The following is a 14,731-nucleotide window of genomic DNA, read 5'->3' on the forward strand; positions in this document are numbered from 1 at the left end:
TGGATCTTCAGTTTTCTAATTGAACACAAAGAATAGTGGTAAACAGTTAAATCGGAAGCTGCCATAGTCAAAAGCTATGTTCCACAAGGCACAGTACTGGCCCCATCCTGTTCCTCATCCTCATATCAGACATAGACAGAGATGTAATCCACAGCACCATGTCATCCCTGCATGAGATTGTCATCCACTGAGGACACGGCAAATCTCCAAGAAGACATAAACCAAGTTTTCCAATGGGCAACGGAAAACAATAAGATGTTAACATGACTCACGAAATCGTAATGACACGATTGCAAACAAACCATACCCCGGCCGGGATTGAACCCGCGGTCATAGAGTCTCAAAAACTCCAGCCCGTCGCGTTAGCCACTAGACCAGCTAGCCACAATAAGATTCGTCCAACTAGGTATATTTCTACACCATGGGAAGGTTAGCACAGGCACCTCTGTGACCACAAATGCAAGTTTTTTACAAACGAATCTCCAGCTAGCGTGGCCGTGACGAACTCTAGTTCAAGTCCCTTCACTGCCGTCAACATGACTCACGAAATCGTAATGACACGATTGTTTGTTTGCAATCGTGTCATTACGATTTCGTGAGTCATGTTGACGGCAGTGAAGGGACTTGAGCTAGAGTTCGTCACGGCCACGCTAGCTGGAGATTCGTCTTTAAAAACTTGCATTTGTGGTCACAGAGGTGCCTGTGCTAACCTTCCTATGGTGTAGAAATATACCTAGTTGGACGAATCTTATTGTGGCTAGCTGGTCTAGTGGCTAACGCGACGGGCTGGAGTTTTTGAGACTATGACCGCGGGTTCAATCCCGGCCGGGGTATGGTTTAATAAGATGTTCAATGAAGACAAATTCCAACTACTCCGTTATGGAAAACTGGAGGGGATAATAACTAGAACTGAGTATACTATAAACTCTGATCACACAATAGATCGGAAAAGTAATGTGAAGTACCTGGGTGTGGTAATGTCTGAGGATCTCACTTTCAAAGATCACAACAGTGTCACTATCACATCTGCGAAGAAAATGATAGGATGGATAATGAGAACATTCAGAACAAGAGATGCCAAGCCAATGATGATCCTTTTCAAATCACTTGTTCTCTCTCTAGGCTGGAATATTGCTGTACATTAACATCTCCGGTCAAAGCAGGTGAAATTGCAGATCTAGAGAATGTACAGAGAACCTTTACTGCACATATAAGGGGAGCGGAGGTAGGGGGTAGAGGTCACTTTAATTACATTCGTAGTTTATTGCTCCTTCCTGCTAGTGAGTGATGACGTCACTACCATGGACTACTGTTCTTATTTGTGCATTTGTTACACTGTGTGAGTGGTTAATGTGTGTTTGTTACACTGTGTGAGTGGTTAGTGTGTGTGTGTTACACTGTGTGAGTGGTTAATGTGTGTGTGTTACACTGTGTGAGTGGTTAATGTGTGTTTGTTACACTGTGTGAGTGGTTAATGTGTGTTTGTTACACTGTGTGAGTGGTTAATGTGTGTTTGTTACACTGTGTGAGTGGTTAATGTGTGTTTGTTACACTGTGTGAGTGGTTAATGTGTGTGTGTTACACTGTGTGAGTGGTTAATGTGTGTTACACTGTGTGAGTGGTTAGTGTGTGTGTGTTACACTGTGTGAGTGGTTAATGTGTGTTACACTGTGTGAGTGGTTAGTGTGTGTGTGTTACACTGTGTGAGTGGTTAATGTGTGTTTGTTACACTTTTGGATTTTGCCGCCAAAGTGGGTAGTTTACTGTGCACACCATAGCCATCTTGTGGATGGTAGCACCAGAGCATATGGATACACAATAGGCCTAGGAACTAGGCCCCAAAAAGGTTTACAGTAGTATATCTGGATTTATATCTACAGTTCACTTATCTGTTACAAGCAGATTTAAGAAATTTGTTTAATTTGCTTGGTATCTTATTTTCATTAATAAGATATCTTGAATACACCACAACGCACATGGTTATTAATGACCGTATTTTTTAAAGGGGTGGACCGGTAAGCCAGCGGAAGGCCTCGGTCACATGACCAAAGCTCCAAAGGCGGGTCATCATCTGACTAAGACCCGCGTCAGGAAACACTTGTCCTGTTTCCTGACAAACCTTACCTAACCTAAGATATCTTGACATGTCACATACTATCTCTATATTCTTCAATAAGTGGACAATTAAGCACATAGTGTTGAAGACAGTGACCACAGGACTGGCCACACACTTTGCATTTCGTTTGACCATCATCTGTGTCTACCAAGCATAGGCCTGGCTATTACATCAGTCAGTGTGTGTGCCTGCCAGAATGCCAAAAGTACTTGTAACCAAACCTGAGCCTGACTACTACATCAGTCAGTCTGTTCATATTGCAAGTTGCTCCATAAACGTACTTATCTACGTTCATGTTATAATAGTGGGTTATAGATCTGTGTTCATGTTATCATGGTGGGTTATAGATCTATGTTCATGTTATCATAGTGGGTTATATATCTATGTTCATGTTATCATAGTCTGTTATATATATATGTTCATGTTATCATAGTGGGTTATAGATGTACTGAGGCTTCTAACTGCTTTCTTATAACATTCAGTTTCATTATTTACTTCCCTCCTAGTATTTTTCCTAATACTAGACACAGGCACACCAAAGTTATATTCTACATTTTCCTTCATTGTACTTTTTTGGGGCTAACGTATGAACTTTATCATGAAGAAGTAATCCAGTATGTGATGCAATCCATAACAATTGTATATTAATTCCTTGTTCCCGGATTTTTGAGGATCTATATCTGGTTTCTCCAATGAGTATGTTGTTACAGTCATCCTGTGAGGTCTTAAAGATGATACAGACTCGGTAAGAATCACAGAGTCAACCTCAGTGTCATAAGTTAGCTTTAGCGTCATTAAGAACATAAGATGGCAAACAATTCAGTTTGCAGTATAGACGCCCAGTTGCCTAACTCAACAAAGTTACTATTGTTCGTAACTAGGGAGGTGACAAGAGCAGATGCAGCCCTACCGGTAGACTTCTGCTGAGTTCCATACATAGCTTGAAGAAGAGGTATGATAAGGCTCTAGGAGCGGGGAGAGTGACCTAGCAGCAGCTAGTGAAGAGGCGGGGCCAGGAGTTGTGACTTGACCCTTACAACCACATATAGGTGAGTACACACACACACACCACCACCACTATTACTACTACTACTACTACTACTACTACTACTACTACTACTACTACTACTACTACTACTACTACTACTACTACTACTACTACTGCTACAACTACTCACCCACACCACCACTACTACTACCACCACCACTACTACTACTACCACCACCACTACTACTACTACCACCACCACTGCTACTACTACCACCACCACTGCTACTACTATTACTCACCCACAGCCCTCATATACACAAAAAAAAAAAAAAAACCACAAGGCCAGGTGTCTATCGACAAGTGCCTTTGGCAACTAGTAACTACACACACACACACACACACACACACACACACACACACACACACACACACACACACACACACACACACACACACACACACACACACACACACACACACACACACACACGCACACACACACACACACAGTAATGAAACAATCTTGGTGTGGTATTATAGACGGAAGCTTGAACTATCAATCATCCTCCAGTGCTTGCACTAACAACACACTTATGAGCTGATGTTTCACTCAATTTACTCAGAGAAGCGGCCAGAGTGAGAGGCACTCTCACTGACTCTGACAGCTACAGTTCCTGGAAATATACACACACACTGTTGAAATACTGTCTGAAATATCATAGTGTCTACTGCCACGCTCTACGTAGTGTGGAACTACTGCAGTGAACTACTACTACATAGTGTGGAACTACTGCCACATAGTGTGGAACTACTGCCACATAGTGTGGAACTACTGCCACGCAGTGTGGAATTATTGATACGTAGTGTGGAACTACTGCTAGATAATGTGGAACTACTACTACATAGTGTGGAACTACTGCCACATAGTGTGGAACTACTGCCACGCAGTGTGGAATTATTGATACGTAGTGTGGAACTACTGCTAGATAATGTGGAACTACTACTACATAGTGTGGAACTACTGCCACATAGTGTGGAACTACTGCCACGCAGTGTGGAATTATTGATACGTAGTGTGGAACTACTGCTAGATAATGTGGAACTACTACTGCATAGTGTGGAACTACTGCCACATAGTGTGGAACTACTGCCACGCAGTGTGGAATTATTGATACGTAGTGTGGAACTACTGCTAGATAATGTGGAACTACTACTACATAGTGTGGAACTACTGCCACATAGTGTGGAACTACTGCCACGCAGTGTGGAATTATTGATACGTAGTGTGGAACTACTGCCACATAGTGTGGAACTACTGCCACATAGTGTGGAACTACTGCCACGCAGTGTGGAATTATTGATACGTAGTGTGGAACTACTGCTAGATAATGTGGAACTACTACTACATAGTGTGGAACTACTGCCACATAGTGTGGAACTACTGCCACGCAGTGTGGAATTATTGATACGTAGTGTGGAACTACTGCTAGATAATGTGGAACTACTGCCACATAGTGTGGAACTACTGCCACATAGTGTGGAACTACTGCCACATAGTGTGGAACTACTGCCACATAGTGTGGAACTACTGCCACATAGTGTGGAACTACTGCCACATAGTGTGGAACTACTGCCACATAGTGTGGAACTACTGCCACATGATGTGGAACTACTGCCACATAGTGTGGAACTACTGCCACATAGTGTGGAACTACTGCCACATGGTGTGGAACTACTGCCACATGGTGTGGAACTACTGCCACATAGTGTGGAACTACTGCCACATAGTGTGGAACTACTGCCACATGGTGTGGAACTACTGCCACATAGTGTGGAACTACTGCCACATAGTGTTCAAGCTATGAGATTACTTCACTAATATCTTTCACTTGAGATCCTGTTAACAATGCTGTGCGTCTGTCCTACACCATTGTCAAGTCACAACTGAGCGAGGAAGAAAATAAGGAGCAGAGGTTACAAGAGAAGACGTGAGGAGGGAGGAAGGGAGGTAAAGAAAGGTGATGGGAGTAGTAGTAGTAGTGGTAGTAGTAGTGGTAGTAGTAGTAGTAGTAGTAGTAGTAGTAGTAGTAGTAGCAGTAGTAGTAGTAGTAGTAGTAGTAGTAGTGGTGGTGGTGGTGGTGGTGGTGGTCATAGTAATAGTGATAGTAGTGGTGGTGGTAGTAGTCGTAGTAGTAGTGGTAAAGTAGTAGTAGTAGTAGTAGTAGTAGTAGTAGTAGTAGTAGTAGTAGTAGTAGTAGTAGTAGTAGTAGTAGTAGCACTCATGGATCAACGCCCTCAATATTTATCTGTACTAGATGGTGTCAGTCTTGTGGTTACAACACTAAGTGGTTTTCTCTTTGTACGTACGTAGCAAACACGAACGAGGACGTACGTACATGTACATGGACGGTCCAGGATGTACGTATATGGAAGACGCGGGCTGACCAGGATATTCTTATGTGGCAAACACGGACCGACCACGATGTTCGTACGTAGCACACGCGGACGGACCAGGATGTCCGTACGTGGCAGGAATCAGCAAGAAAAGCATTTCCTCCCTCCTGACCCCTCGCTGGATCACCAACCGGACAAGACCTGGGCCGGGACAGTACCGGCGAACCTCATCCAATGCCCAGTCCAATCCTGACCCCTCCTTCCATCCCCTTCCTTCCCTCCTGACCCCCTCCTTCCCTCCTGACCCTCTCCTTCCCTCCCTCTTAATTCTCCCCTCCTCCTCCAGGAAGCACTGCATTAGCCTGAAAAATAAACACACGTGTAATAAATGTATAGATTGGCATCAGGCTGAAGAATCAGCCCAGTTTACCACTGAAAGTATGGCATAAACCTTGGTACTAGATAAAGACAAATTGTAATAAGGTTGGTAGAATTATCGACAATATGTAAAGTAAAAGGACATTCTTGTAGGCCACGCACTTGTGTCCTTTTACTTTACAAAGACAAAATGGTTTAGAAAGACACATAAGCAAACACTAGGACATATTAGAAAACGATTCTGCCCTGGGATCTTGATCACTTCTAACATGATGAAATTGAGACACGTGCAACATCTAGGTATCTTTATTGTAGACGTTTCGCCATCCAGTGGCTTTATCAATACAAATTCTAGGACATAACTTGAAGACAGGAGAACTATGTACATAGTTCTCCTGTCTTCAAGTTATGTCCTGGAATTTGTATTGATAAAGCCACTGGATGGCGAAACGTCTACAATAAAGATACCCAGATGTTGCACATGTGTCTCAATTTCATCTTGTCGGTATTGTATACCATTCTTGTACACTTCTAACATACAAACGTTAAGAGACAGTATTTATAGGAGAGATGGGGAAGTGACACATGGTGCCCTGAAGAAAGCCATATTGGGATGAGGACAGGTAGACAATGGGATCATGTGACTCGTGTGGTTAGGTAGGTGGCGTGCCTGGTTGAGTATCATGTATGCTAATGTTTTTGAAATTTTGTATCTTCCAGTATTATGTTCTATGGTGTCGGTGACGGCGATTAGAGAGGCTTCCAGACATTATCGGCGTCTAAGGTCTTGTTCTGTGAGAAAGAGCTGTGCCTCATCCAAATTTATCAAATGTCCCGTGGAGTCCCTGCAGAGGACACAGGCATGCCATAAGTTGCTTGCGTTTTGATGTTCGTTCAGGCGAACTGAAAGATTTCTGCCTATTTCCCTTAATATTTCTTGGGACAGTATCCACTGGGGATGGTGTAGACGCACGATGTGGAAGTTAGAGGTGCAGGGCTACATTTCATAGTGAGTTCTTTGATAGATGATGTGTTTATGATGGATACATTTATGTTGCTCTTAGCAAGTACCTGGCGAGTGTTCTTGGCAACATCACATGAGAGCACTATGAACTACTTAGAGGACTGTTCCATCCCGTCCCCTACAGCGTCTTTGAGATCTTCCACCTCACCTTCCACAGTATTTAAAACTCCGTTCTCATGCTTCAGCTTCATATTGTTCCAGACCATGGAACTGAACTCAAATGCGGTTTCTCCAAGGTTGGTGGACTGATTATATCATCTTTATTTCACCAGTTTGTGGGTATCTATTGCCAAAGTTTATACCATCTTTATTCAGGAAGCGTTTCGTCAGCCAGTGACTTTTTCAGTCCATTGCAGAGAAACGGTGGGAGATAAGGACTCTGATTATCTCGAATTCCTCTTCGTTTTCCACCTTTCTCGGTATTGGACTAAAGAAGCCATTGGTTGGAGAAACGTTTCTTGAATAAAGATACCAAAGTGTTACGAACATAAGAAACGAGGAATACTGCAGTAGGCCCACTGGCCCATACTAGGCAGGGCTTTCTCAAACTCAAACCCACTAACAAACATATTTGCCCTCAGCTGAAGGACTGACCACCTCAAATACTATTTCGTCAAGGTTGATGGACTGATTACGTCATCTTCATTTCACTACTATACCTGTTGCCTCTCTATTTGACCGAAGAAGCCTACTGGGTAGGCGAAACGTTTCATCAGTAAAGATACACAGCTGTTGCACATGTCTTAATCATCAACTTGTCGGTATTTTATACTATTTTCAACACTACTGGAGGATCTAGCAGACGGGAACACAACCAGATCTTAGAACACTGGTATCAAGCACCAGGATGTTAGGTTAAGTAAGATTCGTCAGGAAACAGGACAGGTGTTGTAATAATGTTGGTAGAATTACCGACAATATGTTAGGTAAAAGGACACAAGTACAACTAACGCGACATTCCTTGCACCTGTACATTCAGGCGACCTCCTCAACCGCATAAGAGATCTCTTCATTCGAAACAAGAAACTAAGTAGTTTGGACGTAACTTCCCTCTTCACTAAAGTAACCAATACTAAAGCTATTGATGTTCTACGTCGTCAAGTCAATCAGAACCTTAATCATCTTCTACTTCCCGGAGATTTCGTTGACCTGATTGAACTCTGCATTAATTTCAACTGCTTTTCTTTCAATAATAGGCTCTACAAACAAACCTATGGTATGAGAATGGGGTCCCCATCAGCTCCGTCTTAGCCAGCTTGTATATGGAACACCTGGAAGCTGAACGCTTCGCCAACATCATTTCCACCAGCGTCACTTGGTAACGTTTTGTGGACGACGTCCTCATAATAACTCCCAAACGTTTTCATGTGCAGAATCTTCAGGCAAGACTCAACGCAGTTGAGCCGGCTATCCAGTTTACAATTGAAGAAGAGACCAATGACAAGTTACCGTTTCTAGACGTCCTCATACAAAAAGTCAAAAAGTAGATAATACTAAGGTTTCAGGTTTACAGAAAACCTACAAACATAAACGATCTCTCACACTTCTATTCCAGTCAAGATACTAAGACCAAAAGTGGCATCATCATTAGATTTTTTCGAAGAGCATATCGAATTTGTAGTCCAGAGTTTCTTGACGAGGAATGTACATACATATATACAACAAACCTTCACTGATCTACATTTCCCTTCCTTTTTCATCATAGACTGCAAGAAAAGAGCCCTTCAGATCATTAATTCTCCACGCAATAACACCACTCTTAACAAAGGTATAATCCTTCCCTACAGACAGGTTACACTGAACATCTCTAAAGTGCTCGCACAAGCTAACACTAGTCATCGAACCAGTAATTCCATAAAAGTTCTGACTATGGCGAAATTGACAAACATTGAACCAAGAGCCCTTGAAACACGTCTCACTGAACACATTAATGCATGTAGGAACGATAACTTGAACAATGCCTAGGTACAACACCGGAATTCCACCAGCCACCCGATGAAATGTATCGACGCCCGTAGATGTAAATGTCTTAAATCATCATTACTCGCTATTTCTAACACAATTAAGCAGAATAAAGGCAGCGTCATCATTTCTGAATTATTAGCAGGAATTCTCTTCAAAGCAGTAAACCCTGTCATCACAGAGCTCCTACCACTATAGTATCCTACTACCACAACAATTACTACAACTACTACTACTACTACCACAAGTAATTCTACTACTACCTACAACGATTATATTATGCTTTGCATCTCACGCTCTGTCTATATATACTCTCTGTGTCCTTATATTGCGTGTAACGGCTTAACAAAGCTCCTGGAGAGCGATACGTCGCTACAATAAAATGTTGCATTTGTTGCACTTATGTCCTTTTACCTGACACAACAAATGTTTCTTGACGCTGGTAGTCATATGATGACCCACCAGTGGAGATTTTGTTTATCTGACCGAGACCTTCAACTGGCTTACAAGTCCACCATTAGTTTAAATATTAAGAATAAATCAGTCACCAGGATGTGTTCTATCAGAAAGTCGTGTATATGGGCAACAAAACAGGTTAACTAGACCATATAACACACAGGTGACTGCCAGAATCAGGTTGGAACGCCGTCACTTGTTGCACATAAATTAGATACATGTGCAACACTTGGGTATCTTTATTGTGGAAATGTTTCGTCACACAGTGGCTTTATCAGTCCGATACAAGAAGACTAGTGAAGATCAGAAGCAGACTGAAGTAATGTCTCTCCCTGGAAACGTTTCGCCCCGCAGTGGCTTCTTCGGTTCAATGCAGAGAACGATGGAGATGAGGAGTTTGGGTTAATCAGTCTTTCAGCCTGAAGTCTATATAATCAGTCCATCAGTCTTGATAAGGCTGAGGGACTGATTATATCGACTCCAGGCTGAGGGACTGATTACCTCACACTCCTTCTCATCTTCACCATTCTTCCTTGTATTGGACTGATGAAACCACTGTGCCTAATTCTTCATCGTCATTATTCTTATTATTATTATTATTATTATTATTACAGTCAGAACTAAGCGCTAAATCCATAAGGATCAGTTGTGAGTAAAACAGAGTAGGTTCATGACCTTTACCATTACATAGTTGAGTGTTCAGTTGCTGATGATTTCATCCCTAGTTGAACGGGTTCCTTGATTATTACTATAATCATGGGGAACGCTAAACCCGTAAGGATTATACAGCGCCTGTGAGGGGGGACGGAAGATATTCTGGTTCAGTTCAGGGAAGTGGAGCACAGATCCAATTCCCTTGATCAAGAGCCCCTCACCAGCGTCGACGAACCTTCCTTGAGGGGATGGGTTGCTTGAAACTGTGTAAACACTGTCTACTGTGAGATGTTTGATGATATGAGAACAGAAGAAAGAAGGAGCACTGCAGAAGGACTACTAGCCCCTTATTTATTCCCCAGAAAATCACCGAAACATGTATTTATTCCCCAGAATATTCCTCAAATACGTATTTATTCCTCAGCAGCTTACTGGCGCCCCTGCTGAATACGAATATATTTTATACGTGTGGGTGTGTGTGTGTGGGTGTGTGTGTGGGTGTGGGTGTGGGTGCGGGTGTAGAGTATGTGTGTGAGTTATCTTAGTGAAGTGTTCAGTCTTATATGTTTCAACACTGCAGAGATCTATCATCCTGTTATAAAATATGACAGGAACATAGGTAAGTTTGGTTTTCACAGTGTAACTACCGTATAGAAGAGGGTAGCGGCACACTGCTGCTACACTTACAAAGAATATCTTAGTCATTTCTTACTAAGAATGTCACGTGCTGCCGGAGGAAGTTCCTCTAGTGAGTGCTACAATGGCAATGTCTCACTCCCTTAGTACTCAACTCTTTCAAACACTGAATAATTTCCTGTAGAAGTGTGTTTGTGTTTGTGGGTGGGTGGTTGCAGGAGTCGGGTCGCAGCTCCTGGCCCCACCTCCTTGCTGGTCGCTACTAGCTTCACTCCCTGCTCCAAGAGCCTTATCGTATCTCTTTTTAAAGCTTTATATGGATCCTGTCTCTACTACATCGCTCTCCAGATTGTGCATGTGTGTGTGTTAGTTACCAGTTCTCAGAGGCACTTATCGATGAATACTTGGCCTGTTTTTTGGGTGTTTCAGAGAGGGGTGGTGGTGTGTGTGCGCCCGCTTTTACTGTGTGTTGTTGATGTGGTAGGGGAGAGAAGTTGAATATCAGCTCTAGTCCCGTCCTCCTAAGTTATGTCGACCGGCATTAATAGTTTCTCTCCTCTTGGAACTGTATACGAAATTTGCGTCTAACATCACACAATTTACTTTGTCTTTACCTTCGAGAATGAAGAAATACTTCTTTATTTACCTGTAAGTAGTTTTATGAAGGTCGAGGATATAGTGATACCCAGAATACTATTAAAGTGCGCATATACATACACACACAGTGTTCTTACTGGATCCGCTTTTTTCTCGGGACCTTATCACTCTAAATGATAGTAATTTGATTTGATTGATTCGTCAGGAACTGCGTCCTGACATGGGTCTTAATCCTAAGATGACCTATCTGAGGATGTCGAAGGAGATGTCAATATAATTCAGCTGTTCTGTGGCCTAGTTCAGGGTCTTGCTGTAGTCCCTGTGTGTTCCACGGCGATTTTTTTTAATGTTCAACAATGGGCTGAGGCTATCAGACCCCCATCATTGTCTCAGGGCCCTGTGTTGGGTGGTCGGGTAAATTTGCCAATAAACACAAGGATTGTTTTGTCCATGATAGTATGAAAAAGCCGGGTATATGTGGTGGAAACGGGAAGTCACAGGTGATGGTCAGGTGAAGGCGTGAGGTCATCTAATTGCCGTGTCACGTGGTAGCATGGAGCAGTATCATGTGTGCCAGATTTGTTTAAAATAACGTATTTGCCAGCCACTGTTCTGTGGAATAGCAACTTTCACTATTGTCACGCTTTAAGAAATAAGTGTCTCCTGGTTTGTACTATAACGATTAAGTCACATTTGTAGCAGTTGGGAATCTTTATTGTTGAAACGTTTCGCCTACACAGTAGGCTTCTTCAGTCAAAATACAGAGGGAGCAGTAGTAATAAAATAAAGATGATGTAATCAGTCCATCAACCTTGGAGAAAAAGTATTTGAGGTGGTCAGTCCCCTCAGCCTGGAGAAGAGAGTTCAGTTCCATGGTCTGGAACCATATCGTTCCAGACCATGTGTCTTAATCTTCAACTTGTCGGTATTTTATACAATTTTTAACAAATATTTTATTACATGTAAACTACATTTGGTATCCTGCAGAAAGAAACAAACATTGCTTGTTTATTGTTTATATTGTCTGATACTCTGTAGATCACAGCAGCGGTGTTCCAGTGCTTGATATAAGAACAAGAAAGAAGGAACACTGCAGTAGGCCTACTGGCCCATGCGAGGCAGGTTCAAGTCTCCTACCGGCTTAAGCCAGTGATGAAGTGAGTGATGATGAAAGTTTTTTCTTCTCTTTTGGGTCACCCTGCCTTGGTGAGAGGCGGCCAGTGTGTTAATAAAAAAACAATAACGTCAAACCATACCCAGTAATAACGTCAAACTCTGCTTTATTTCCACGGAGACTTTTCTCTTGTGTCCACTTGAGGTATCTGAAGTTCCTTTGTAATATGAATAAATGGTTTACAAAGCCAATAAGTTGATAAATGAGACACTTGTGCAACATTTGGGTATCTTTATTCTGGAAACGTTTCATCAGCCAAGGGCTTCTTCAGTCCAGTGCAGAAAAAAAGTGAAAGATGAGGAATTTGAGGTAATCAGTCCCTCAGCCTCCAAGCTGAGGGACTGATTACCTTAACTTGTCGATTTTCAAAATCATTTTCATCACACTGTATTGTGTGTATTTCTGTTGTCGACGTTTCTCACTGTAACTTAGGTACGCCACTGTAACTTAGGTACGCCACTGTAACTTAGGTACGCCACTGTAACTTAGGTATGTCCTAATATTTCCACCCAGTACGGGTGGAAACATTAGGACGTTTTTCCATAAGACACCTGCTGTCCCTGCTCACCTAGCAGTAAAATAGGTACCTACCTGGGTGTTAGTCGATTGGTGTGGGACGCATTTTGGGGACAAAATTGACCTAATTTGCCAGAAATGCTCTGCATAACAAGCGGCTTTCTGTATAGTAGTATGACATTGATGTCGGTTAAGACTGTATACTTTGTACATGTACAAAGTATACTTGTAGAAATAGGGATATTACTATCCGTATTCGGTAGAAATCCATTACGATGCAATAAAGTAAATTTGTACTTTAGTACATTATTGGTGCACACGGTCTTGTCATGGTGAGATTTAGATTTTGCCACCGAAGTGGTTAGTTTATTGTGCACCCCATATCCATCCTGTGGATGGTAGCGCAAGAGCGTATGGATACATAAAAGGCCTAGGAACTAGGCCCCAAAAGGGTTAACAGGTGTACATTTGGATTTATATCTACAGTTCACGTATCTGTTACAAGCAAATTTAGGAAATTTGCTTAGTATATTTGGTTCACATAGGTTATTATACTGGCTGTCTCTATATTCCTCATTAAGTGGACAATTCAATGTGAGGCGCGTGTTTACCTCCATCAGCGGGGCACAAGTTCTACCAGTTTTTATCAACCCATCGAAGAATGCAAGCACCTCAGTCACCCTGAAGACATTCCAGTAACCTGGATCAACTTGAATTACAGGAGAAAGTTTTTTTTTGGGCTACTAAGATATAATTAGAATTTAGTTTAAAGATTGTTGCTGAGATGAAAATTTACCAATTGAGATAAATGCGTCGCACCTGAATACAAAACCTATTAGAAAAATATTGATAGGATTTATATATCTTAAAGGAGAATAAACTTGGTTAAAATTAACGATTTTGCATCTGCAGTCAAGCATGATGGTAAATCTGGATGCATTACAGTAAATCTGTGAAAGTTAGTCACCTGTTCTTTACACCTGTTGAGATGTACCATACTCACAAAGCAGCCTCACATCCAGCTTTTAAGATTCCAGTTTTCTTTGTACACACAACTTCCACTGAAGAATCCTTTCCAGGGCGCTGTAAAATACTTTTCAGAATAGGTTTGTTGTGTATGCATTAAGTCTGGAGCGGTACACGAGAATACAGACACTCAAACAGACGATTCCACACACGCTCATCCTGCACCTCTTAATGTTAACGTGGTTGTAAACAGACTGGTGTTGAGAAGCCAGCGCATCCTGGGTAAAACTCGGCCTCACTCTCTTCAGATCCCTTCTTCTGACTTTAACACTAATTCAATTGATAGTTTATACAAAACCCTTTACTGTATGCTTATGTTTTAACGCGTATGTATATTGTAAGTACATTTATCTTGATAGAGATGCTTAAAAGTTGTTCAGAGATTTGTTGATACAGAGTAGAGATGAGGCGGACGAAGCCAGAACCAGTCAGGCGGGAGAACTCAAGCAACATGTAACCAACCACAGTCATTCATGACACGCCACTAAAATGCACTCGACACCGCTACAGAGGCCACAGTGCTTCCTTCAGCACTCTTTAGTACCACCTTACTTTATGTTTAATGTGTTGTCAACACTTCCAGGAAAGACTGCTTAGGTAGGCTGGTGAACATCAGCGCAAACTGTGTCCTTCCAGGTGAGATCCAGTGACGTCAACAGGTGTAGCCCTCCTTAACCTGGTTTATTCACCGTTCTCACACACAGGAAGCTGAAACAAAGTGTCTCCTGGTGTTGTTGTTGATGGATAGTCAAAACTAGATGTAGTGTAGGTAGAGAAAGGGCGAGGAGCAGTCAATGGTAAGATAGC

The 14,731-nt window shown here is 42.2% G+C and overlaps 1 protein-coding gene across 5 annotated transcripts in view; it reads right to left on the minus strand.

Annotated features, from left to right (window-relative positions):
- Positions 1–14,337, minus strand: part of LOC128698506 (transient receptor potential channel pyrexia) — a 79,115-nt gene extending 64,778 nt beyond the window's left edge. For 3 of the 5 annotated variants that reach the window (XM_053790757.2, XM_070103959.1, XM_070103960.1), the window contains exon 1: positions 13,866–14,337. The gene's annotated coding sequence lies outside the window, so the exon portion shown is untranslated. The remainder of the gene's footprint in view (positions 1–13,865) is intronic. The other 2 variants (XM_070103962.1, XM_070103961.1) reach the window with 2 other exon arrangements.
- Positions 14,338–14,731: the final 394 nt, after the last annotated feature.

Source organism: Cherax quadricarinatus, chromosome 88 (assembly GCF_038502225.1).
Source record: "Cherax quadricarinatus isolate ZL_2023a chromosome 88, ASM3850222v1, whole genome shotgun sequence".
NCBI lineage: Eukaryota > Metazoa > Arthropoda > Malacostraca > Decapoda > Parastacidae > Cherax > Cherax quadricarinatus.